Source organism: Tenrec ecaudatus, chromosome 4 (assembly GCF_050624435.1).
Source record: "Tenrec ecaudatus isolate mTenEca1 chromosome 4, mTenEca1.hap1, whole genome shotgun sequence".
Taxonomy (NCBI): Eukaryota; Metazoa; Chordata; class Mammalia; order Afrosoricida; family Tenrecidae; genus Tenrec; species Tenrec ecaudatus.
Genome location: NC_134533.1, coordinates 77,020,191 through 77,043,946, shown reverse-complemented (window position 1 = coordinate 77,043,946; position 23,756 = coordinate 77,020,191).

Below are 23,756 nucleotides of genomic sequence, written 5' to 3'. Positions count from 1 at the left end.
TATTACATATGATGAGGTAACCACCCCCCAAAAAAGAACTGGGATTGTGCAGGATGGAGCAGATCTTTAGCAGTATGCATTTTTCCTTGCTACGAAAGTGTTGCTCTAAGTTAGTGCACCCAGTGGTGTCACCTGGGAAGGTTCTCTGGTCACAGTGCTTTTTTTTTTTTTTCATAAAAGCAGTTTCACTCAAATCTCGTTTTTTGTGAAGACCAATTTAAGAGAACAGTGTGCGGTAGTGAAATTTTGTTTCCTGCTCAGGAAAAATGCTGAAGAAACTGTTGTGATGTTGAACAGAGCTTACAAGGACAGCACTATGGGGAAAACTCAAGGGTGCAAGTGTTTTTCTCATTTCAAAAGAGGTTTAACATCAATTGATGACACGCCTCATTCTGGATATCGGGCAACTTCCCAAATGGACACAAATGTCCACTCATAGCGCAATTGGTGTTTGTTTCACCAGGTCAGAATGATAATCAAACTTTCTATTTAGAGGTTATGAAAAGTTTGCTTAACTGTGTGTGACAAAAAAAAAGAAGCACTCTTTGTGGCAGAGCGGGTACTGGTTTTGCCACCATGACACTGCACCTGCTCACACAGCCATCTCAGTGCACCAGTTTTGGCAAAAAAACAGCATGCCTCCCTCGCCCCTCTGACTCATTGGACCTGGCTCTGTGCAACTTCTTTTTGTTTCCACAAATGAAGAGGAACATGAAAGCACAGCGAGTTGATGACATAGAGGAGGTGAAGAAAAACCAACTATACTCAGGAGGTGTAGCCAGCCCTCCAAACAGACGAGTTTGAAAAATGTTTCCAAGAATGGAATCACAGTTTTGACAAATGTATTAAGTAAGTGTAATGGAGAATACTTTGAGGGTGATAACATTGTTTTGTAAGAAAAGCTCTGAAAAAAATCCAATTTTGTTGAATAATCTCTTATATGTATATATACATATATTTTTTAAACTTGAATTTTAAAGAATCCCAGAAACCTAAGGGTTCTCATATGAAAGAGAAAAAATTAAGTGTACCCCCAAAATCACTGATCAAAATGAAAACTACCATCACAAAAACTTTCAGTCATCAAGCAGGCACCGTACACTCAACACTTTGCAAGCATCATCTCAATTAAGCCTCAGAGCAAAGGCTTCTGCGCCGTGGGCTGTGAAGTAGAGAATCGAAGTGGAGACACAACCAACGAGGTTCAGTAACGTGCTGGGGCACTTCTGTTGCTCCTGGGACTCCAGCAAACGCTCTCTCCTCTCCTGCAGCCCATTGTAATGCCATCCCATTCCGACCTCCTCCGGACAGAATTGGGATGGAGGGACCCAAATGTTTGCTCTCTACCTGGGATTTTTTTGCCTAGGTATTCAGCATCCTCTTCTGGGAACAGATATAATGGTGAGTTAAGTGTTTGGCTGCTCATGGAAAGGCTAGCCGTTTAACCTGTCCCGCAGCTTCCTGGAAGGCGCATGGGGCAACCTTCTTGTGTAAAGATTCATAGCCTCAGAAACCCTGTGGAATACTACAACTTTGTGCTACCTACAGGGTGTCTGGGAGTCAGAATTGATTCTTTAGCGGTAGACTTGGGTTTTGTGGTGTTTCATGTTGGAAAGAACAAAGAAAAAATTCAAAAATTCACCCATAGTACCTGTGGTACTTACTAAAATCTGTCAATTTACAAAGAGTTGGAGTCTAGTCTGTCAATCAGGTCACAGCCAATGAGACCTCTGTGTGGGCATGGCCTTCTCCTGAGGATTCTGGGGACTCCTGTCTTCTTCCCTAGAAGTGGGAGACAGGCTCTCTTAGTCTGCTTCCTCTGCCTGTGGGACATTCCTGTTGACAATGCACATGGAGCTATGTGGATGGCAGCCAGGGCCTTGGAGCTGAAGGAGCCACGTGGAGACCCACACCAGTGCTGAGATACTTCTACCACCACTGGCTGCACAGGATTTTTCACCCACTGGCCTGTGATCCCCCTGCACTCAACATCACCACATGTGTTGTCTGAGTTTGAAGAGGAATTTACCAACTGGAATTGGACATAAGAACTAATATCAGACTTATGGACTTGATCTGGACTGGGTTGGGATGTTTTCTTATTATACAATTACTCTTTGTTATAAAGTTCTCTATTACACACATATGAGTCTCTGGATTTGTTTCTCTAGTCTACCAAACTAACACAGTACCTAATTATCATTACTGATATTGAGAGACATGTTTGATTGTTACAACTCTGACCAGGTGCTTCTGTTATTTACAGTGTTGGCATTGACAAGGTTGTTACACCTTCAGAATGCACAGGACAGCCCCACTGCGATGGTGAATTATCTTACCTAAATAAAACGGAGGCTTAAAAACCCTCCCCTCATTCATTGTCACTACAGTAGAGTCAATTCTAAGTCATAATGACCCTACTCTACATTGAAGAACTGTCCTGGTGGGCTTTTGAGACTTTAAATCTCATTCTGAGACTAGGAAAATCGCATTTTTCTCCCTTGGAGTGGCTGGTGGTTTCAAACTACTGACCTTGAGGTTAGCAGTACAGCATGAAGCTACTCTGCCTCTTGGGCTTCTTCAGTCCTCCCCGAGGCTAGCCTAATGCTGGGCACATGGTAGAAAGAAATTAAACAATGCCTTTCCTGCCTCTATTACCTAAAGGAACACCTCCTGGTCAATGTGGGAGCATCATAATTACTCATATTGTTTTATGTGTTTATTCACATGATACTATCTTTATCACTCTGGGAGATGTAAGACTTCTGAGGACAGATAATAGGTCTACCTTACAGTTATAACTACATTATGCATAGGCCAAGAGAAATAGAGGAGAAGCTGAGTCAATATTTGTTGACAAAAGAATGAATGAGTGAATGATGAATGAATGAACCACATAGTGTGGGGAGTAAAATAGAGCTCACTGGTAGTCTTCTAACTGAAAGCAGCCTCCAGCCCCTGGCCCTTTACCTACAACGTGTGATTTGGTCTTTGAGAGCCAGCTCTGGCTTCAGGTCATTAGGCACCACAAATTCAGTCTGGAATCCTTTATCCTTTGAAATTTACTGGGCAATTTCACAGGCCCAAATGATTTCATTGAGCCTCCATTCTACACCGTGATTTTCCTAACCACTTAACTGCTTCCTAGGATACCCATCATTCATGATTCAGGACTAAAGACATATCTATAGGTGTTTCTCGCTTTTGTGGTCTGAAAACGTCAGAACCAGGGAACGTGAAGAGTCAAGACCCTCCCAATTCTAGCTTAAAACTCAGAGACCTGAGTGGCCCAGGACTCAACTCCTTCCAGCCTCAAAGAAAAGGAAGATGAAAAATATTGCTCCCTTTTAGACCTTTTGGAGGAAATACTTTCAGTCACAGTCCTGTGTTAGGATTTATCTGGGGAGTAGTGGGCAGGAATCCAGGAAAACTGTGGATTCAGCAGCCCCAAGATGAGGGCAGTCTGCGAGAGCGATGGACCAGACGCAGGAGGCAGGAGAGCGATGGGCAAAACAGAGAAGGCAGGTGCAAGAGAGAAATGATCAGAAGGGGATTAGAAATCAGAGCCTGGGTGGGTGAAAGCATAGCGGTAGCACACTGGTTGATCACTGTTTCTAACCAACAAGTCAGCAGTTCAAACCCACTAATTGCTCTGAGAAAAATGAAGCCATCTAACTCTGTAGGCTTGGAAAACCTGTAGAACCGTTCTACTGCTAGAGGGTCATTACAATCTGATGGCAACGAGTGTGAGTGTGGTGGATGTGTGGAATTCATCAACCATGAAGGTGAACCAGCTGTTCAACGTCACCAGTTACTCATTGTGAAAAAGATGAGGCTGCCTGTCCCAGTAAAGATTTACAGACCCCCACCTTCTGTGGGGTCACTGTGACTCGGAGTCATCCTGTCTAAATCTGTGCTGCCCACTTAACAAACGAAGTCGGCATTACATAAAGTTCAGAGTGGTTGCTTTTGGAACGCTAAAGCTGCCTGAGAAGTCCTGAGTTCTCAAAATAAGGATAAACTTGTAGTTCCTTGTCTGTCCTTGGGAGGGCAGGAGAGCTGGATCAGACTCCTGGTGACAGTATCTCCACCAGAAGGAGCCACTGCCTGGCCCTGGGCTGAATGTTGTGTTTGAGCTCATTGTTGTGGTCACTCACTGGAGCAATCCATCTTTTATTTTACCCCTTTTTAAATTTAATTAATTGGGCTTTATTACATATATTGTATCATTCTATAGTTCAATCATGTCCAGCAGAATTATAAGATTGCTACTAAAATCAGTTTCCAAACATTCTTTTTCTACATGGACTTCTTGACATCATCTCCCCTTCACCCCCCCCAACCCCCCCACTGTGCCCCCCTCTCCAAGCAACCCGTAGCCTACTTGCTGCCTGTACAGGTCCATTAATCATGGTTTTCACTGACCAATAAATGGGACATCATACAACACGACTTCAAGAAGGTGACCTCCAATGACATAACACCTCTGCGATGCACTCCAATATGACCAAACAAAAACCAAACCAAACCAAACCCCAAGCCCAAACACACAGGAAATATTGGAAACCAGATCAGGTCCAGCCAGCACCCGATGGGGGGAATCTGCTGACAAATTTTAACTGTTCCAGTCAGATTTATGCCTTTGATCCATCTTGTAGAAGAGTTTGCTCTATTTTATTGCCCCTCTCCTTTATGAAGCATGATGTCCTTTTCTAAGAATTAGCTTATCTGATACGTGGCCAAGGTACATGAGATGAATGAAGTCTCACCATCCTCGCTCCTAAGGAGCATTTTGACTGTGCTTTTTCTAACAGATGTGTTGTTCTCTGGGCAATCTATAGTAATTTCAATATACTTCCTTAGCACCACAATTCATATGTGTTGATGCTTCATCCATGTTCCTGACTCATTGTCCACAGTACAACACATTGAGGGTCAAGCGGTGGCTTACGGTATTTCTGTAGAAGAGTCATTTCATCTGCAGTGACTCCTGATTACTGCTGCCAAGACTGAATTTGTTTTGCCCTGACTGGTTCTCCTTAAATTCTCTGTCTGTCACTGGCTCTTTATCTCTGTGTGTCTGTCTTTCTCACATTTTCCCCACCTCCCCTTTGAAGTAATCGTCTTTTCAATATGCAAAAGACAGTTTCTCACTTTCCAACGAGAACTGAAAATGAAAAATAATGACTTTGAATTCATTTAGCAAGTGAGGTTTGCTAAATGCAAAACTATTGCATATAAGCTTTTAAAAAAGGAGGTATTGATGTTAAAACTGAGCATTTGTTGCTTCTCATAATAGTTGGATGACGGCATTAATTCAGGTTGCTGAGCTGTTGAGTACTAAATTTATGAAGCAAAAAAAGGGCCATCATATCTAAAGTGTGTCAATTTAGTTAGGCAGACGATAATGTTAGAAGTCAAGGTTGGTCAGAGAGAGTAGTCTGGCTATTTCACAAAGACAGAGTATGAAAGTGTGAAACCAATTTTCTCTATTGAAGAATTCAAACACAGAACTGGGATCAAATAGATCAAAACTCACCATGACTCTAACTCGTAGTTTTGGACATAGTAGAATTGCCTCTGTGAGTTTCAATGGCTGTAAAGCTTTATGGGAAGGGAAAGCTTCATTTGACTCCCAAGGAGAGGCTGGGTATGGTCAAGTTGCTGACCCGCAACTTTGGAGTCGCACACTGTGCCATCGGGGCTCCTTCAGTAAATATAAGGTGAGCATTATAATTGCACAGAATTAAAAAGAAAAAACACTCAGCCTCACAAGAGTCTGAGTTGTGTTATTACAGAGTACACGAGATTGTCTTGGTGAGTCTGGGTTCAGAGGTTGCACGTCAATTGTTAATCATGTTAAATTCAAATTTGAATTATGCTAGGGTTTCACTGCTTTCTGGGTTGGGCCCCGTGGCATTCAGGGCCTGATCGCGAATGAGTAGGTTTTACATGTGTGGAAGGAGGAACGAAGGGCAAGGGAATCGGGGAAGAGTGCCTAAAACAAACTTCATGCTGACAAGAGCACACTCACACCTTCAGGAAGCAGCGGCGTCCTCATAAAGTAAGAAAATAATAAAATAAAAATAACTGCATTACATTTGCACTAGCTGAGATCGTCTGATGCTTCTTTTAAATATGATTGGAATATTAGTCCTTCACCTGCTTCCTCAAATAGATGAACGGGCTTCATGAAGATCATGGAAACCTCAAATTCAAAAATAATGGACATTTTCAATGAACCGTCTGAAGCCTCTCCATTTCTGCTTCTCTTCCAAAATGCACATCATTGACTGAGGGTGACTGGAATCATGTCCCAACAGCACACACGCAAAACAGTTCAATAAAATTAAGTAATTCAAGGTGGGCTTAGCTCATATTATTGATAATGGACAGACCGTGCTATATCCTGGACAATGATAACAGAGGTGTTAACCTGCAGGAAGGAATGGAGATGTTACTGGAACCTGGAGAACAGAGTAGTGTAGAAAGGGCTTTAGAGCGTATTCTTGATATTGGTAAAGCATTAAAGCCTATCTGAGACAACCCTAAAGAGAAGGACATTAAGAATAAATGACTTAGCCCCTTTACTTTCCTGCTGGGGCCCCCGCTGGCCAAATCAACAGAAACTCAGAACATAAAGGAGACCATTGAAGTAGTCCACAAAGTTTAGCTACCTGGGAAGAGAGCCAAGCGGTGCTGGATAGAGAGTAGATCTGGACAGGGGAATATGGAAGCATAGTTCCGTATTTAAATCCCATCTGGGTGGTAGAAATGTAAAGGGCCGGGATTGTTTCCATCCTTGAGGGAACAATTATCAACAAAGTCTTTGAAGAAAGTTATAGTACCAAGGAGTTTCTGATCTTAGAGAAAAGCTGTAGGGGACATCTTCCTTGGCATCTGCCTGCTCATCAAGCCTTCTCCAGGCAGCCGCTCTTCGACAGGCAGCCTGAGACCCTGAGGACATTGCTTTGCAGGAATGTATAACAAGATGCAATCTTTCCTCCCTATGAACCCATTATCTGTTTGCAGAGAACAATATGCAAGTAGCAAAGCCCAATACACATGCCCCAAGGTCTTCCTTTCAATTGAATCTTCATTCCTAGCTTCCGGAGGCCCAGCTCATAAAGCACAATTAGACCCCACGGTCTTTGCATACATTTGGATGGTAACTGGCTTGGACAGAAGCCTATGTTCATTAGGCTTAGGAACTTCTCGTGTCAGTTAATTTGATTAATATCAGAGAAAACTCAATTAGACTTGTCAACTTTTTGCATATGACATTTAATATCTGTTGAAGTGATGTCACCCCCATCAGCGAGGGCCCTTATTTTCAGTTTCTCTAGACCATCAACTTGAAAATACCAAACAGCCAAATAAGCAGGATGGAAAAATGCTTTCCTATCACTCTACCCACCTATTCTTAAACCAGTCTAATCTAAATGATTTGAAAAGAGTTTCGTGTTCATTTGTCTCTTACTCTAATTTTCCTCGAGAACCACACTGGAAAGAAAAATATACAAGGCCTGAGGTTAATTGTCTACATAGGACTAAGGAAAGAGGCAGAGGAAGAGATGCCTCAGAGGGTGGGGAGAATAATTAGGTTAGTCATCTTATTTAGAGGTTATTCACACACCTGGTTGTCATTTCCAAACCACTGCGCCATTTTCAGCTTAAAAAGAGACTGTGAATTACACAAAAAATATAGCATTGTAGTTCTTAATAATGTAAAAAGGAGTGTGAAACCCTACTTACCAGAAGAATCTCTTCATATTAGAAGCTGCGAGGCTCTTTATAAAATCACTGCAAAATATGTAACACACATGGGAATATAACTGTATACTGTATCATTGAAAAGTAAAAAACAACCAAACTTTGTAGTTACGGTCTATGAATTTTGCTGTTCTACGATGATTTCTGCTGCCTCTTGTGCATGCTCCACACTTTGCACTCCTGTCTTTCGGAAAACTCCAGACAGTGACCTAAGGGACAACTACCAGATTCATTTAGAAGTTTTGTGTTTTATTTTCCAAAATGTAAAGGGGCTTCCAAAAGTCATGGGAAAATGTAAATAAAAGAAAGTGAAATCTTTCCACATATTTTAGAAGGCTTCTCTTACCAAAAAATATACCATATAGAGATAGACTATGAGGTTTTCAATTTGACATGTTTATATACATAATGATGATGAACTTTCTGACTTAAGAAGTTATAGTTCTAAATATTTTATGCTGTCTCATATTTTAGGCCTTTGCTCAGGTTTTTATATAATTATAACAAAATATTTACTTAAGATTTACCTATAGAATGTTGACCATGTGTCAAACATCAGCACGGTTGATGCCTTCCCTGAAACTTTTTTTTATCATTTATTTTCCACCATTTATATACAATAAACCAAACCAAGTCAAACCCTTTTGCCATCGAGTCAATGCCGATTCATAGCACAGACTAGAAATTCTCCTATGAGTTTCCAAGAATGGTGCTCATTTTGTTTTTTTTAATAAATCCTTTTAGTGGGAGATTGTACAACTCTTATCATAATGCATCCATCCATCCATTGTGTCAAGCACATTTGTACATTTGTTGCTGTCATTATTCTCAAAACATTTTCTTTCTACTTGAGTCCTTGGTACCAGCTCCTCATTTTTTCCCCTCCCTCCCCCACCTTTTCTCCCTCATGAACTCTTGATAATTTATAAATTATTTCTTTTTCATGTTGTACACTAACCAATGTCTCCCTTCACCCACTTTTCTGATGTCCGTCCCCCAGGGAAAGGGGTTACATGAAGATCCTTGTGATCAGTTTCCCCTTTCTCCTACAACCTTCCTCTGCCCCTCCTGGTATCACCAATCTCAACATTGGTCCTGAGGAGTTTGTCAGTCCTGGAATTTTTGTGGGAGTTGGAAGCCATGTCTTTCTCCTGAACAACTGGTAGTTTCCAGCCACAAATCTTGGGATCACAGACCAAAAGGTAACCCCAACATCATCGTGGTTCCTCTTACATAAATCTACTCATACACTATCGGTTGATGGAAATAACCCACAATCCATGTTTTTGCTAAACAAGATCCCTCAACAACAGTTCAATAAGTACACCAGTTTAAAGTTTAAATCTGAATATATAAAAAACAGCATATTATCCTCATAAAAATACCTCATGGTGGGATAATGTGGTTGGCAAAAAGGCAGAAAATTAATAAAATTCAAGTAAACCATACAAAACTTTAAAAATTGAAGAAAATTAAAACAAGTCTATAGGACACTAAATATGACCGTGAGTGTATCTTCACCAGAATATGAAAAATGAACACTTCTAGAGGGTACTGTGAAGGAAGCATTGGCTTGTTGCTACATGCCATCCTATCAGTTCTGACCCACAGTGACTCTATGCACAACAGAAGAAGACACTTTCTGGTCCTCCTCTGGCTTCACAATTGTTTCTATGCCCAAGCACAAATTTCAACCACAGAGTCAGTCTATCTTTTGGGGGGCCTTCTCTTTGCTGCTGCCCCTTTACTTTACTGAGCATGATGTCTTTCCATAGGGAGTGATTTCTTCTGACACAATGTCCAGAAATGTAAAAATAATTGGAGGTGGTCAACGATGAAATGGAAAGCATGAAGATCTATATCTTAGTGGTTAGTCAGATGCAATGCACTGGCATTGGCCATTTATTACTGGAAACCCATGTGCTTTATTATGCCAGGAACAACACTATCTAGAGGAATGGCTTTGCAGTCATTGTCCAAAAGGCCATTGCAAAATCAATCTTGAAGTACAATGCGGTGTGTGATAGATAACATATCTAGCCATCTCCAAGGAAATCCAATCAATACAACTATGATCCAAATGTATGTACCAACCAAAAGGGCTAGTGATAAAGGAATTGAAGAAATCTACAAATAATTTCATTCAGATTGATCAAACCTGCAATCAGATGCATTGATACTTGATCATCGTGATTGGAATGCAAAAGTTGCAGACAAAGAACAAGGAACAGTAGTTAGAAAAAACGACTTTAACTGGTAGAAATGAAGCTGCCAATATAGCAGGACAGAATTTTACAAGACCATCAACTTGTTCATAGAGAATAAACAACACAAATAGCAACTAGACTTCTCCAGATGAAATACCTAGAAGTCAAATTGACTACATCTAGAAGAGACTATGGTGAAACTCAAGTCAGGCCAGGATCTGACTGTGAAACCAACCACTAATTATGAGTATGTAAATTCAGGTCAAAGCTGAAGAAAATTGAAACAAGTCCACAAGTCCACGAGAGCCAAAATACAATCTGAATTTCAAGATCTCAATAACAGATTTGATGCATTAAACACTAATGATAGAAGACCTGGTAAGCTGTGGGAAAACATCAAGCACATCATTCAAGAAGAAAGCAAAAGATCATTAAAAGGCAGGAAAGAAAGAAAGAAAGATCAAAGTGGATGTCAAAACAGACTCTTACATTCTTAATCATAGATTAGCAAAAGTAAATGTGAGAAATGATTAAGTAAAATGGTAAACTAAATAAAATATTATAATGAAATGTGCAAGGATCTAGATTTAGAAAACCCAAAAGGAAACATATACTCAGCATATCCTAAAATCAAAGAACTAAAGAAGGCATTCAAGCCAGAAGTAGTAATATTAAAATATTCCATGGGAAAAATATTGAATTATACAGGGAGCATCAAAGGACATGGAAAGAATTCCCAGAGTCACTGTACCAAAAGAACTCGTCAAAATTCCACCTTTTCAAGAAGCAACATCTGAGCAAGAAGCAAAGGTACTGGAGGGAGATGTTCAAAGTAAAATGGAAGAAGTAGCTAAAATCAAGGCTTCGGGAGTTGGAAAGTCTTATCTTTACCTTGAAGGTTCACTCTGGCCATATATGTCCTCCTAGAGAGATCTGTCTGTCCTTCTAGCAGTCCATGGTACTGTCAACATCCTTTGCCAGCACTGTAATTCAAATACATCAATTCTTCTGTTCAACTTCAATTTTTTCTTCATTTTTCATGAAGTGAATTACAGGCCCAGTTGTGAAAATTTCAGTCTTCTTTATGTTGAGTTGTAATCCACACTGAAGGCTACACTCCTTGATCTTTATCAGCAAGTGCTTCGAGTCCTCCTCACTTTCAGCAAACAGAGTTTAGTCATTTCCGTATTTCAGGTTGTTAAGAAGCCTTCCTCCAATCATGATTCCACTGTCTTCTTCACCGAATCCAGTTTCTCTGATGATTTGTTCAGCACACAGAATGAATGAGTACAGTGAGAGGCTACAGCCCTGATGCACACTTTTAAGCCAGTCAGCGTTCCCTTGTTCTCCTTGCACAACTGCTTCTTGACCCATGTACAAGTTCCTCATGAGCAGAATGAAGTTTTCTAGAATTCTCATGCTTCTCAAGGCTACCCATAGGTTGTTAATGATCCACGGAGCTGAATGCCTTGGCACAGTCAATAAAATTCCAGCAAACATCTTTTTGTTTTCCCATTGATCTCCGGTGTTGACTCAACTCATCTTCCTGGCTAGACAGATGTCCCCTTCCTCCCTGCAGAGCTCCATGTGCATCCATCTGGAAGCTGAGCACTAGGATGAAGAAGAGGATCTTACTAATTAAGGGAGGATCTTACTAATTAAAGGAGGACCCTCATTAAACCAAGGTATATGAGTCACTGTGCTCCCCTGCTCTGAAGAAGCATGGGGTTACTCATCGCAAAGTCAGTTATGCAAACCTAGAAGCCACGCTGCTGGAGAAAGATATGGCTGTCTGTTATGACGATTTCATCTCAGCAATGATGTGAGTTGGAACTGACGCCGCAGTGGCAGCTGGCTGGGTTTGTATTTAGAAGAGTGTTTGTGTTTGTAGCAGTGAGAGGAGCCCATGTGAGTCAGATGGTAAGTACCCTGAGGCTAGCCCCAAAGTTCTCCATTCAAACCAACCTACCACTCTGCAGGAGAAAGACTTCTCAGTGCGGTTCATTAAAGGCATATGAATTTGGAAATCCTACTGAGCAATTAACTGTGCTCCATCCTATGTGGTCACTGTGAAGTGGATTCAAGTTTAAGGTGACAGGCTTTCATTTTTTTAATCAAACATCTCTAAGCAACGTTCAGCTTAGGCAATGGTTCTATTTTCCTTTTTCCCTCCCTCATCTTCATCTTTGTGTTTCACACTTGTATGAAACCCCAAGCTTTTTCTTTCTCTATTTTCCACTTTCTGTATGCTGTCACATGGGTTCTTCTCTTTTAAACACCCTCCTCTTTTATCCATCACCTGACTCCCTCCAGGTCCATATTGAAGAATCTCAGGTCCTTCCTGCCCTGACCAGTTCTCTTCCCAAGTCCCGCTATCCCTGATCCTGTTTTGTAATTTGAGGTGTGACTTCGAGAAAATCAATTACACATCAGCTTGGTTCCTCACCAATGGCTAGCTTCTGAGGATTTGTATTTTTGAAGCATGTTTTTATGTTAACATGAAAATGAAAGGCCAGAATAGTGTCATACTAATTTAATGTGTTTTAAATGTTTTCATTAAAATGAACAGAAAATTTAAGTCAAAATTATAAATGTGTTCTAAAAACAAATGCAGAATTTATTTTAAAAAAATCATTCATGGTACTCCACAGGTGTCTCGGGTCAGAAAACATACATTGAATACATTGAATGATATTTCCTTCCTATAGAGTCAATGTGTCCCTGTGCCTTGATACCTAACCTCAGTTAGAAACACATTAAAAACAATAACTCGGGCCAGTGTGCCTTCAGTTCCCTACCCTCAATTCATATATTTTAAATCAGCAAGGGAAACTATACATAGAAATATTTTGTGTCACATCTGAATTCAAACCATGACTCTTCGCCATCTCAGTGTTGTAATCTTAAGTAAGTACCAAGTTTCTGTTTTTGCAGAGGGCTTTCTTGCTCTTGAAAAGATAGCATTATGTTTTCCTCCCCTAGAGGATTACTGTTTCCTAAGCAGAGAGTCTGGATAGAATCCTGATAGGCGTTCTTGACGAGAGCAAGAAAGTAAACACAGAAAGGTCAAGTGTCAGGGCTTTGGAATTAGATGACTTATTTCCGGTGACAAATGAGCTACTCACTGGCTGCATGTCTTTAGGAAAGTTGCTCAGCCTCTCTGAGATTCATTTTTATCATATGTTAAGTGAACATTCCATAACAATGTATTTCATAAGGTTTTTATGAGAATTAAATAATCCATAAGCACATTAGCTCAACACTTGTATAGATTGAGCATCGTGTGTGTGTGTGTGTGTGTGTGTGTGTTCAATGCCATCTGTGTACCTGCTTTTGCTTTGAGACCCAGCTTGCTAAGAAAGGGATGAAAGAACAAGACAAGGGAATGCTGGGGGAAAGGGTTTTGATAGTGATAACTAATTTTAGGATTACTGCAACAATATATTTGTCTGTGCCTACTTGGTCCATTTTTGCCTCTCAGACATCAAGAACAGTGTCTAGCACATGGTTAATGTTCAATAAAGGCTTGCTGAGTGATTAAATTATATCCCTAATCTAATTAAGGAGCCCTAGAGGCATAGTGGTTACATGTTGGGCTGTGAACTCCAAGGTTAACAGTTTGAAACCACCAAGTGTTCTGTAGGAGAAAGAAAAGGCTTTCTACTCCCATAAAGTCTGCACTGTGGGGTCACTACGAGTCAGAATAGACCCAATGGCATTGAGAGAGAATTAATTAATAGACCATCTTCGATACAGTAGATCCTAGATGAAAAGTTAGCAAATGAAAGGAAACATATATATTCTTTAATTAAAAGATTATTTTATTGGGGTTTCATACATCTCTTATAACAATTTATACATTAATTGTATCAAGTATATTTGTACATATATTGGCCAAAATATTACTTTCTATTGATCCCTGGTATTTGCTCCTTTTTTTTCCCCTCCTACCCCCCACCCTCATGACCACTTGATAAATTATTATTTATTATTTTAATATCCTACACTGACTGTTGTTTCCATTCCCCAATGGTTTCTGTTCTTCCCCCTGGGGGGGGGGAGTGTGGCTATGTCTCAATCATGTGATTGGCTCCCCTTCCTCCCCTCCACTCCCACCTTCCCTCTACCCTCCTGGTATTGCTACTCCCATTCCTGTTCCTGATTCGGTGTGTCCTGAGTTCTCACCTCTTATCCATACCTATGCATATGCTCTGGTCTAGCCCACAGTGAAAGGCAGGACTGGGGTCCTCAGAATAGGAGGTAAGGATGGCTCAAGAAACCAGAGGAATATTGTGTGTTTCATTGGTGCTATGCTGAACCCTGGTTGACTCATCCCTTCCTTGTGACCCCTCTGTGATGGGATGTCCCATTTTCTGCAGATGGGTTTGGGGTCTCTGCTCTGACATACCTCATTCTCAACAATATGGTTTTTTGTTTGTTTCTTTTGGGTCTTCTAATGCCTGTTATCCGATCCTGTCGACACCGCATGATCGCACAGGCTGGTGTGCTTCTTTCATGTGGGCTTGTTGCTTCTCTGCTAGCTGGCCACTTGTTGAACTTCAAGCCTTTCAAAACCAGATGCTATATCTTTTGATAGCCAGGCACCATCTGCTTGCTTCACTACATTTACTTATGCACCCACTTTGTCTTCATGCAATCATGTTGGGATCAGCGATCAGTGGTAAGCATCACAGAATGCCAAGTTGTTAGAACAAAGTGCTATTGCACTGAGGTAGGGCTTGAGCAGAGGCCTGAAGTCCATCTACTCCCTTAGTGTATCGCCATAGAAATATATATATATATACATAGGCCAGAACCTCTGTTTTTATGAATTAATGTACTTAAATATGTACGCAACTATGCTTATACCTCTATCCATAGCTTTGCTTCCTAGATCTTCCCTCTGTTCCCTTCTACCTTCCTCTTGCCCCACCGTCATACTCGCCCTCTTTCTGCCCTTTAGTAATTCCTCTGAGCTAGAGTGCTGTTGCTTCAATGCCCCCGGGATCTCTAAGTCCTCCTCCTTGTTGCTTTTAATTCCCTAGTTATTCCCCTGTTTATGGCTCTGTTTGCTCATCGCTCCTTTCCCCCGCCTCCTCCTATCCCAAAATACTTCTGGAACCGTTTGTTCATTGCTTTCTGATTGGGTTTGCTTCCCATGCCTGTCTTAAGACTGGATACGATTGAATCAAAAGAGAGGAATAAAGATAGTGATAACTAGCAAAAAAAATACATAATTTCAGGTATGTCCTTTATGACTGTTCTTTATGACGATCTCCCCACTGGTCCTGGGGTAATCCCAGGAACTTCCCTCCTAGATTCAGGTCTATTTTGGGGGCTCCTTGGGGGCGTGTGGCTTTGCTTTGCTCCTGTTGCTGATCTGTTATGTTCCCTTCTCTGTTCGCCCTACTGTGGTGTGTTCAGACAAGATTAACTCCCCACTGTGTAGACCCAGTATTGTCCTCTGTAGTGGTATTCTCCAATGTCTTTAGCTGTTGTTGACTCTACAGTCCTCTCTGTGCCTTAGCAACTCCGTGCAGAGATGTCATCTTCTGGGCGTGGTGTGCTGATGTGGGGTCTAGACCACCCCTTTCTCTTCTTCCTTCTTGGTTTGTTTCTCTTTGAGCATGCCAGGCTGGCCCCTGGCCCCAACCTATAGGATCAGTAGCTCTTACTCTAGGGAGCGGGTTAGTTTTGCTTTGACTGGGTTGTCCCTATAGTCCACTACAAGAGAAGTATATCAACAGATAGACTTTTTGAACCTTTATTCCTTCCATGTAATACACGGTTCTGTTATTTGTTTGTACTCAAAACACTTCTATTTTATTTCACATCTGCCCACCCTGTAGAGTAAGGGTAGAGCTTCCCCTATGGGTTTCCCAAAGGTAGGTGCTATTAAAATTATCACCATACAAGTAAGGAACCCTGATTGCAAGGTGGTTAACAACTGGGCTATTGATCACATGTCAGTAGTTCAGAACCACTGGCCGCTCTACAGGAGAAAGATGGGGCTTTCTACTCCTGTAGAGTTAGAGTCTCACAAACTCACAGGGGCAATTCTGCCCTGTCGTATCGATTCACTATAAGTTAGCATTAAATGGATGGCAGTGAATTTGGCTTGGAAGGAATGTGGGTGCATTGCTTTTCCTCCTTAAGTTTGCTTCCCACCTATGTATTATCTCCCCATTGGTCCTGGGGGAATTCCAAGAACTACCCGTCCTAGCGTGAAGTCTATTTTGGGGGCTCCTCAGGGGCTTTTAAAAAAATGTCTTTCCATGTCTATCTACGTTCTCCTCCTTGTTGCTTTAAATACCCTAGTTGTTCCCTGTCTATGGTATTGTTTGCTCACCCCTCCCTTCCCCCGCATCCTCCTCCCACACTTACAGTACTTCCAGAACCAATAACAGAGACCATGCAAAAAGAAAACAAAAATATTGAGTAAATCAATAAACTAACGTGTGATTGAACCCAGTCACAGAGAACCAGACAACCTGGGACTACCCCCTGCCTTTTGTTGTTTTTTCATCTTTTAAAGCTTAATAAGATATGTGAAAAAAAGAGTTCATTTTGAAATAGGAATAAGGCCTAGTTTGTACATTTGTATATAGTGATCACAATACTTATTCTTCCTATCAAAAATTATTTTTGACATCAATTAATATTATGTGGACTACCCTGAAATCTATTACATTTTATACTCTCTGTAATAAATGGAGAGAAAATAGACTTTGGAGTTCATAGACCTACATTCAAATTTTAGTTCCATTTTATTGTTCTTTTGGCCTTGGGCAAGTCATTCTGCCTTGCCTTTCTCATCTGTAAAATAAGAATTACATTGACTTTTGGAGGTTATGATAATCATAAATGATAGAGAGCATATGAAAAGCCCAAAAAATTGCATGTGGGAAGGTAAGAACAAATTTCTATATTTTCATGGGAAATTATGCTCATGTATGAGAGGGCTTCAATAAGTTTGTGAAAAAATGTTATGAAAAGAATTTCATGAATTTTTTAAACTGCCTAGTGTATATTAGAGGGACTCTGTGGTAGCAGGGCGTTGCTCATAGGCACAGTTCTATGCTGTCCTGTAGCATCTCTCTGTGTCAGACACGACCTGATGGTTGTATTTTTAGGTGTCTTGGTAGCATGGTGGTCATGTTTAGGAGTACTACCCACAGGTCAGCAGTAAAATGGCAAGTTATTCTGTGAGATAAAAACAAGACTTTCTACTCCCATAAAGAGTTATAGTCTCCGAAGTCCTTAAAGGTAGATATACCCTGTCCTATGGGAATTCCAAGCCAAGAACAACTCAATGGCAGTGAGTTTTTTGAGCTGTGTATGGTCAATGTCAATAACGTCTTAGTGATGTTTGTTCATGTCTTGAAATTTAACTGAAATGTAAGTGAGCCTTGAATATCTACTATATGCAACTGTAGCTTCCTCAGCTCTGCAGACCCCCTTCCTTCCCTCAGACCCTTTTCCGGGCCACCTCCACTTCCCCAAGCACAGTGTGCTCCTCATGACCTCACCTGAGCAGCCCCGCTTACTCCTGCCTGTCTCCTCGTCTGAAAAATGAGCATGTGCTTCCTGACTTTTGTTTTAATGAATATTTATGGTATAATTCGCACTGGTGTGAGGCACACAGTGACTCCTTTCTGCATTGTTAAAGATGCCAAGAACTGTGTAGAGGGTGTGGGGAGCAGTATTAGTGTCTATTTTCCTTGATTGCTATTTGAAAAAACCAAGCAGGGTGAAATTTAGTGGAGTTGGACCCCAGGGCCAGATTCAGACAACATAGAAAGCCCTCTGAGAAGACTTTTGTTTTTGTCATCCATTTCCACACTTTGCTCAGAGAAAAGTGCTGATCCATTTGGCTTAAATATAAACTTTAGAGCATTTTAACAACTCATTACATTTCTTTTTTTTTCTCATTTCACTTGCGGATGAGGTTTATTATAGTCAAACTAGAGGTGATCTTAGAGCACTCTCGCTCTCTCTCTCTCTCTCTCTCACACACACACACACACACACTTCTTGTGGAAAACATAAAATGAAACATGTGTCCATTGTGCATTGTTAATTGTCAACAGTGGATAATCGTATTTCTCACCCACCCACCCCCTTGGGCCTGAAATATGTAACGAGGGCTGAATGAACTTGTCATTAGGTCAACTAACTGGCATGCCCCATGAATCCATGAAGACCACAAACCTGCACACCAAGGAGTAAAATACCATGAAGGAGATGATCACAGGAATGCTACTAATTTTGAGTCATGGTTGGAACCACAGTACACGCAATCTACAGCAGACATTCCGGTTCACATTTTTACAGGAGTACAACTTACTGAGAGCAATTGTATGAATTTACTATGCAACCCAACTGATGATAAATATGGTTAGTATATCACCATAAATCAAAACTCATTTTTTCCTGAACAATAACCGTTTCCCTCTCCATCTACTGGAGTAACCACTAAAAAACTTTGCTCTTGATACATTTGCCTCCTCTTATATAATATGAGAGGCCTTCTAAAAGTTCATAGAAAAAAATTGGAATTAAAAGGTAGTGGGTTTTTTGGTTCATATGATGTGTCTCTGTTTGATACTTACCTCAGGAAGTGATCAGGGAAGAGATAGGTGCTAGAGTAAAGTGCTGTTAAGAAATTAGATGATGCCCAGCTATCAGAAAATATAGTGTTGGGGGCTTAAAGACTTGTATTAGATAGGCAACCATCTAAATGAGGTGGCATGGAATAAGCACACCAGTCCCTGTGATCCAGTGATTTTGAATGGTAAAAACTGAGATCAGAGAAGGGAATGGTATCAGAGCTTAAATTATGAACACCAGGATTATAGAAGACTACAGATGACAATGAATGGCCCAAATCCATTTGCCAAGTCTCCACGTGGATAAACATTGAACAGACCATTGAACAGAGATGTGCCCAGTCTTTTCACAAGCAGTGTGAGGCAGAAAGTAGATTACTAAAGATAGAGTTTTGTTCAAATTTAACAATTTATTATTTGTTTCCCCTTTAAGCCATTTTTAACTTGTCCTAGTTTTTTATTACTTTTTTACTTTCTTTTGGATTGAAAATTGTCTCTCTTGTTTTATTGTTGTTGCTGCTTGTTTTACTATCCTTATTATTGTAAATTTTTATATGAAATCCAGTATAGGTAAACATATAGAGACAATAAAAATGAGATTGATGTTTCTTTGGAGTTACCACAAGGGAGGCTGGGGGTCAGGAAATACTAATAGCAATGAATATAAGAATGAAGAAAGTGTTCCAAAGTTGATTGTGGTTATGTTAGACAGGATTCTCGATAGATAGATAGATAGATAGATAGATAGATAGATAGATAGATAGATAGATAGATAGATAGATAGATAGATATAGATACATCACATAAGAAATTAACAGTTAATAAATCTGTAGAACAGTACAAATGGCTCAGTGCAACTCACTTCTGTGAGACAGCTAATACACTGGCAGTCCTTCAAGTCTTGAGGGCTTCTGGGTATCCCTCTTAGGGCAATTCACGCTATCCAGAAAACAGCAGGTCACCAACAGTCAGCCAGATGAAAGGATCTGGCAATCCCAGCTCAAGAGATGTGGCAAAGCAGGTCTTGAAGGAACCTCAAACTACAGCAACACAGTCCACAGGTTAGGTGTCTCACAGGTAGTGTAGCTTACAAATTGAGGCTGAGAGCAAGCTAAGGTAGTCACACACTGGTCTGATCATCAAAGAGCAAGAGACAAGAAAGGCGAGACTCCTCGAGCCATTTGTCACTCCACCCTTCTATTAATCCCACGTGTTCATTGGCCAAGTTGGCAAAATAAACCTACCTATTATAGTGGCAAAGATTGTATGACTCTCTTTGGTGCATTTGAACCATTGATTTATAAGATGTGTGAATTATATATCAATAAAATGTTTTGTTTTGTTAAAGATATGGACTTATGAACTCTTTGAAGTCCCTTCATGTGTCCTTTGGTGAGTCGCTTCTACTTTTGGGTTAGTATGCTTAATAGTACAGTGAACACTGGTATACACATCTCTGTTTGCATTTCTACATTTAGGTCTTTCAGTATATACCTAGGAGTGGAATTGCTGGGTCATATTAAAGTTATGTTTTTAGTTTCTTGAGAAGCAAACCATCTGTTTTCCACCATGGATGTACCTTTCCACATCCCCATCAGCAGTAGATGTGAGTTTCAATTTCTTCACATTCTTATCATTTTTTTTCTGATTTGGTTGTTGTTTTAGCTTAGCCATCCTATTCTTGTTAGGTGCCACTGAAGTGGTTCTGCCCCATAGCAACCTTCTGCACAATAGAATGGCACGCTGCCCAGTCCTGGGCCATCCTCCCGATCACAGTTTGCTATGGTCCACACAGTCAAATGCCTTGGCCTAGGCAATAAAACACAAGGAAACATCTTCTGGTATCCTCTACTTTCAGAGACTCCATCTGACGTCTGCCATAATACACATTGTTCCAAGTTCTCTTCTAAATGTGGTCTGACTTCTGGATCTCCCTGACCATGTAATGTTGCAACCATTGTGGGCTGATCTTCAGCAGAATTTTACTTGTGCATGATATTAATGATGATGTTCTGTAATTTGTGCTTTCTGGTGGCTACCTTTCTTTAGAAATGACTAAAATATAGATCTCTCTCTCTCTCAGTTGGTAAAATAGTTGCCTTTCAAATAGCCTGGCATAGATAACTGAGTGTTTTCTCGAGATTCATCAGCTTGTTGAAGCATTTCAGTCAATATTCCATCAACCCCTGGAACTTTGATTTTGATTAATGTCTGCAGTTCGGTTGACCTTTCTTTAATACCATTGTTCTTTCCCATATGCTGCCTCCTGAAATGGTAGAATATGGACTAGTTCTTTCAATAAAATGACTCTGTAAACCCTAACCCAAAATATCCTAGATGTCTTCTTAATAGTCAAATTTTAATTTTACTTCACCAATAAACAATGTCTGCCTTGTGCATTGTGTTAAGATCTATCTATTTTTGATCCAACTGAGAACAAAACTCCAATGATTAGAAAAGGAATTTAGAGGGCAATGAGGTTATGTTAATGAGGAATCAACAACTCAGGAAGGAAGGGTTGTACAATTCTGAAAATGTCATCAATGTCATTGAATTATGTAGAAGCTGCTGAATTGGTGTTTATTCTGCCATATATTTTCTCAACATCATCCAATCATATAATTTATACTTAAAAATTACCAATTTGCTCAATGCAGTCAGTTACTCTAAAGAAAAGTGACTCCTGTTTATATACAACTTTCATCTACAAGGAAAGCAGAGTTTCACATGAGCATACCAAAGGGGCATATAACCTACCTAGGAATACGGAAAAAACACTTCCTGAAAGAGATGGCTGGCTTAAGTGTAAGTTTTTATGGTTCTAAGTGAGCTTTTTAACACAATCTCAAAAAATTTAACTTGTATCTTTCTCATGAGACTCAGTCATTTATTCCTTCAACAAACTGTTCATATCCATATCATTAGCAACTGTATTGATGGCTTAATTAAAATTTGAATGTTCTATCTAATTTCAGCCACCTGCTGTTTTAAATCCACTCATATTTCAGAAGCACAAAATGTTCTCTTTTTTAAATTTGGCCATCTCTGTGATGTTTGGAACAAAATCTAAGATTTTGACAATGGTGCTCTGCGAATGTCCATTTATCTAGGTTCGCGACATATACATGACTTCCACATAATCCGGAAAAAAAATGTAGGCTCAGGAAAGTGTTCTGAATTACAGTTCCAGGGAAGTACTTGGCTGAAACTATTTTCTGTTTGTGAAATAAGGTCAATCATCTTATTACTTATGAATTTATTTGTATTCCTTTTAGCAGCTGAGTAGATAGCATTAGACCGATGTGTTGTTAGCCTGAAGTTTCCTATTCCTGATAAAGATTATTGAGTTAGCATCAGAGTGGTGGATTATTTTTTTAATGGGAATTGTTATGCCCTTTATGTGGTCACCGAATAAGGATATTCCTAATTTTCTGTTACTACAGGAATTTTAGGGAAGAAATGAAATGGAAGAATGCCACAATTCTCAAAAAAGGCAAGGAAAGCAAAGTTGGCTATAACTGTAGAATTTTTACCTGATGTTGGAGTTTATTTCTATTGTGCCTTGCTAGATGTATACTCAACGGTTGGATATGTATACGTGCATTCATTGTATGCACTTGTAGCTCATGGTCTTCATTATTGAGCTCCTCTGGGGCAAGAGTAGGATTTGGGTCATGTTTTAACATCCAATGCCCAACACCAGCCTTGGTACATAGTAGGCACATGACATAGATTTGTCACATTACCTGTACAGACTCATGTTGGAATCCAGGTGTAGTAGACACTGTGATTCATCACACTGCCGCCTCCTGCTGAGGGCGTCCCTCATCTGGATGATGTGACTGTATCTTTTGTCTCTTTGAAGACTTCGTAAATGTTCTTAACTATAAAACACATACATGTACACAGTCATGTTTCTTTATACCTCTCATGTGTAGCTTAGGGCTTTGTTGAGAAGCATGCCGCTTTCCCTCACTATTCAGCTACCTCCCATGAGTATTAATCCTAAGCAAGGGACTCCCAAACAACGCTTGCAGGCTCATCTCCATCTCAGAATATTTTTTTTGAAAACCCAAGCCAAAGCAAGAGAAAATTCAACAATGCAAATGAATATACATTGGCTGATTAAGTCATGGACCATCATTTTCACCCTCCACCTCACTTATCCCATTTACCTGCTGTGGTATTAGTTATTATAATTTTAATTTCACAGAAGAGAACACCGGGCTGAGGATGGGGTCTGTCTGGGAGATAAATTATAGATTTCTGATTCCAAAACACCAAGCTTGTGTACTTCTTACTGTTTTTAGTTGACTGTAAATGTGCTAAGTGGTCTCCTTCTTCAACTAACATAAGAATAAGAGGAAGTTGGAAGTTACACTGTGACTTTCCAATCCTGCAGGGAATGTGTAACAAGTTCTGACAAATACACTTGTTATGACAGAATTGTGTGAGGCTAGCTGTTCATAACTGCGGCCCTGAATTTCAGATAGGGTTTTACTGCGTGAAATAATGTACTTCAGACCTTGCAGAGACTTTTTGAATCAGATTTTGATCAAGGTTTGTTCATTCATTTTACAAAAGTGTGATGAGTTTCTACAATTTATCAGACATTCTTCTGTGTGATGAGACAAGCATGACACTCTGCTCTCACTGGACTGACATTCTAACAATGGAACAAATGGAGGAACTGGGTCCAGTGATCAAATTTTCAATGATAATTAAATGGCACAGTGCACATCCAATTGTGCTATTTAGATCTGGAGCCTCCTGTTGAGTTTCTTTCCCAATGATCTGTCTTTTTCAGAGAGTGGTGTATATAAAGTCACCAACTATAATTGTTGAGCCTGTGATCTCCTTTTTATCTTTTGGAGTGTTTGATTTACCAATTTCGCAGGTCTCTTATTAGGTGCTTATATGTTTATTATGCTCCCTGGTTCTTGGTCTATTGTTCATTTGAGCATTATATACTGCCCTCCTTGTCTCTTGTTATGGCCTGTATCTTGAGGTCAAATTGGTCAGATATTAAGATTGTTACCCCTGCTTTTTTGCATTACCATTTGCTTGGTATATTTTTCTCCAGCCTTTAATTCTCAACCTGTTTTTGTCTGTAAGCTTGAGATGCATCTCCTGGAGGCAGCAGATCGATGTGTTATATTTCCTGAGC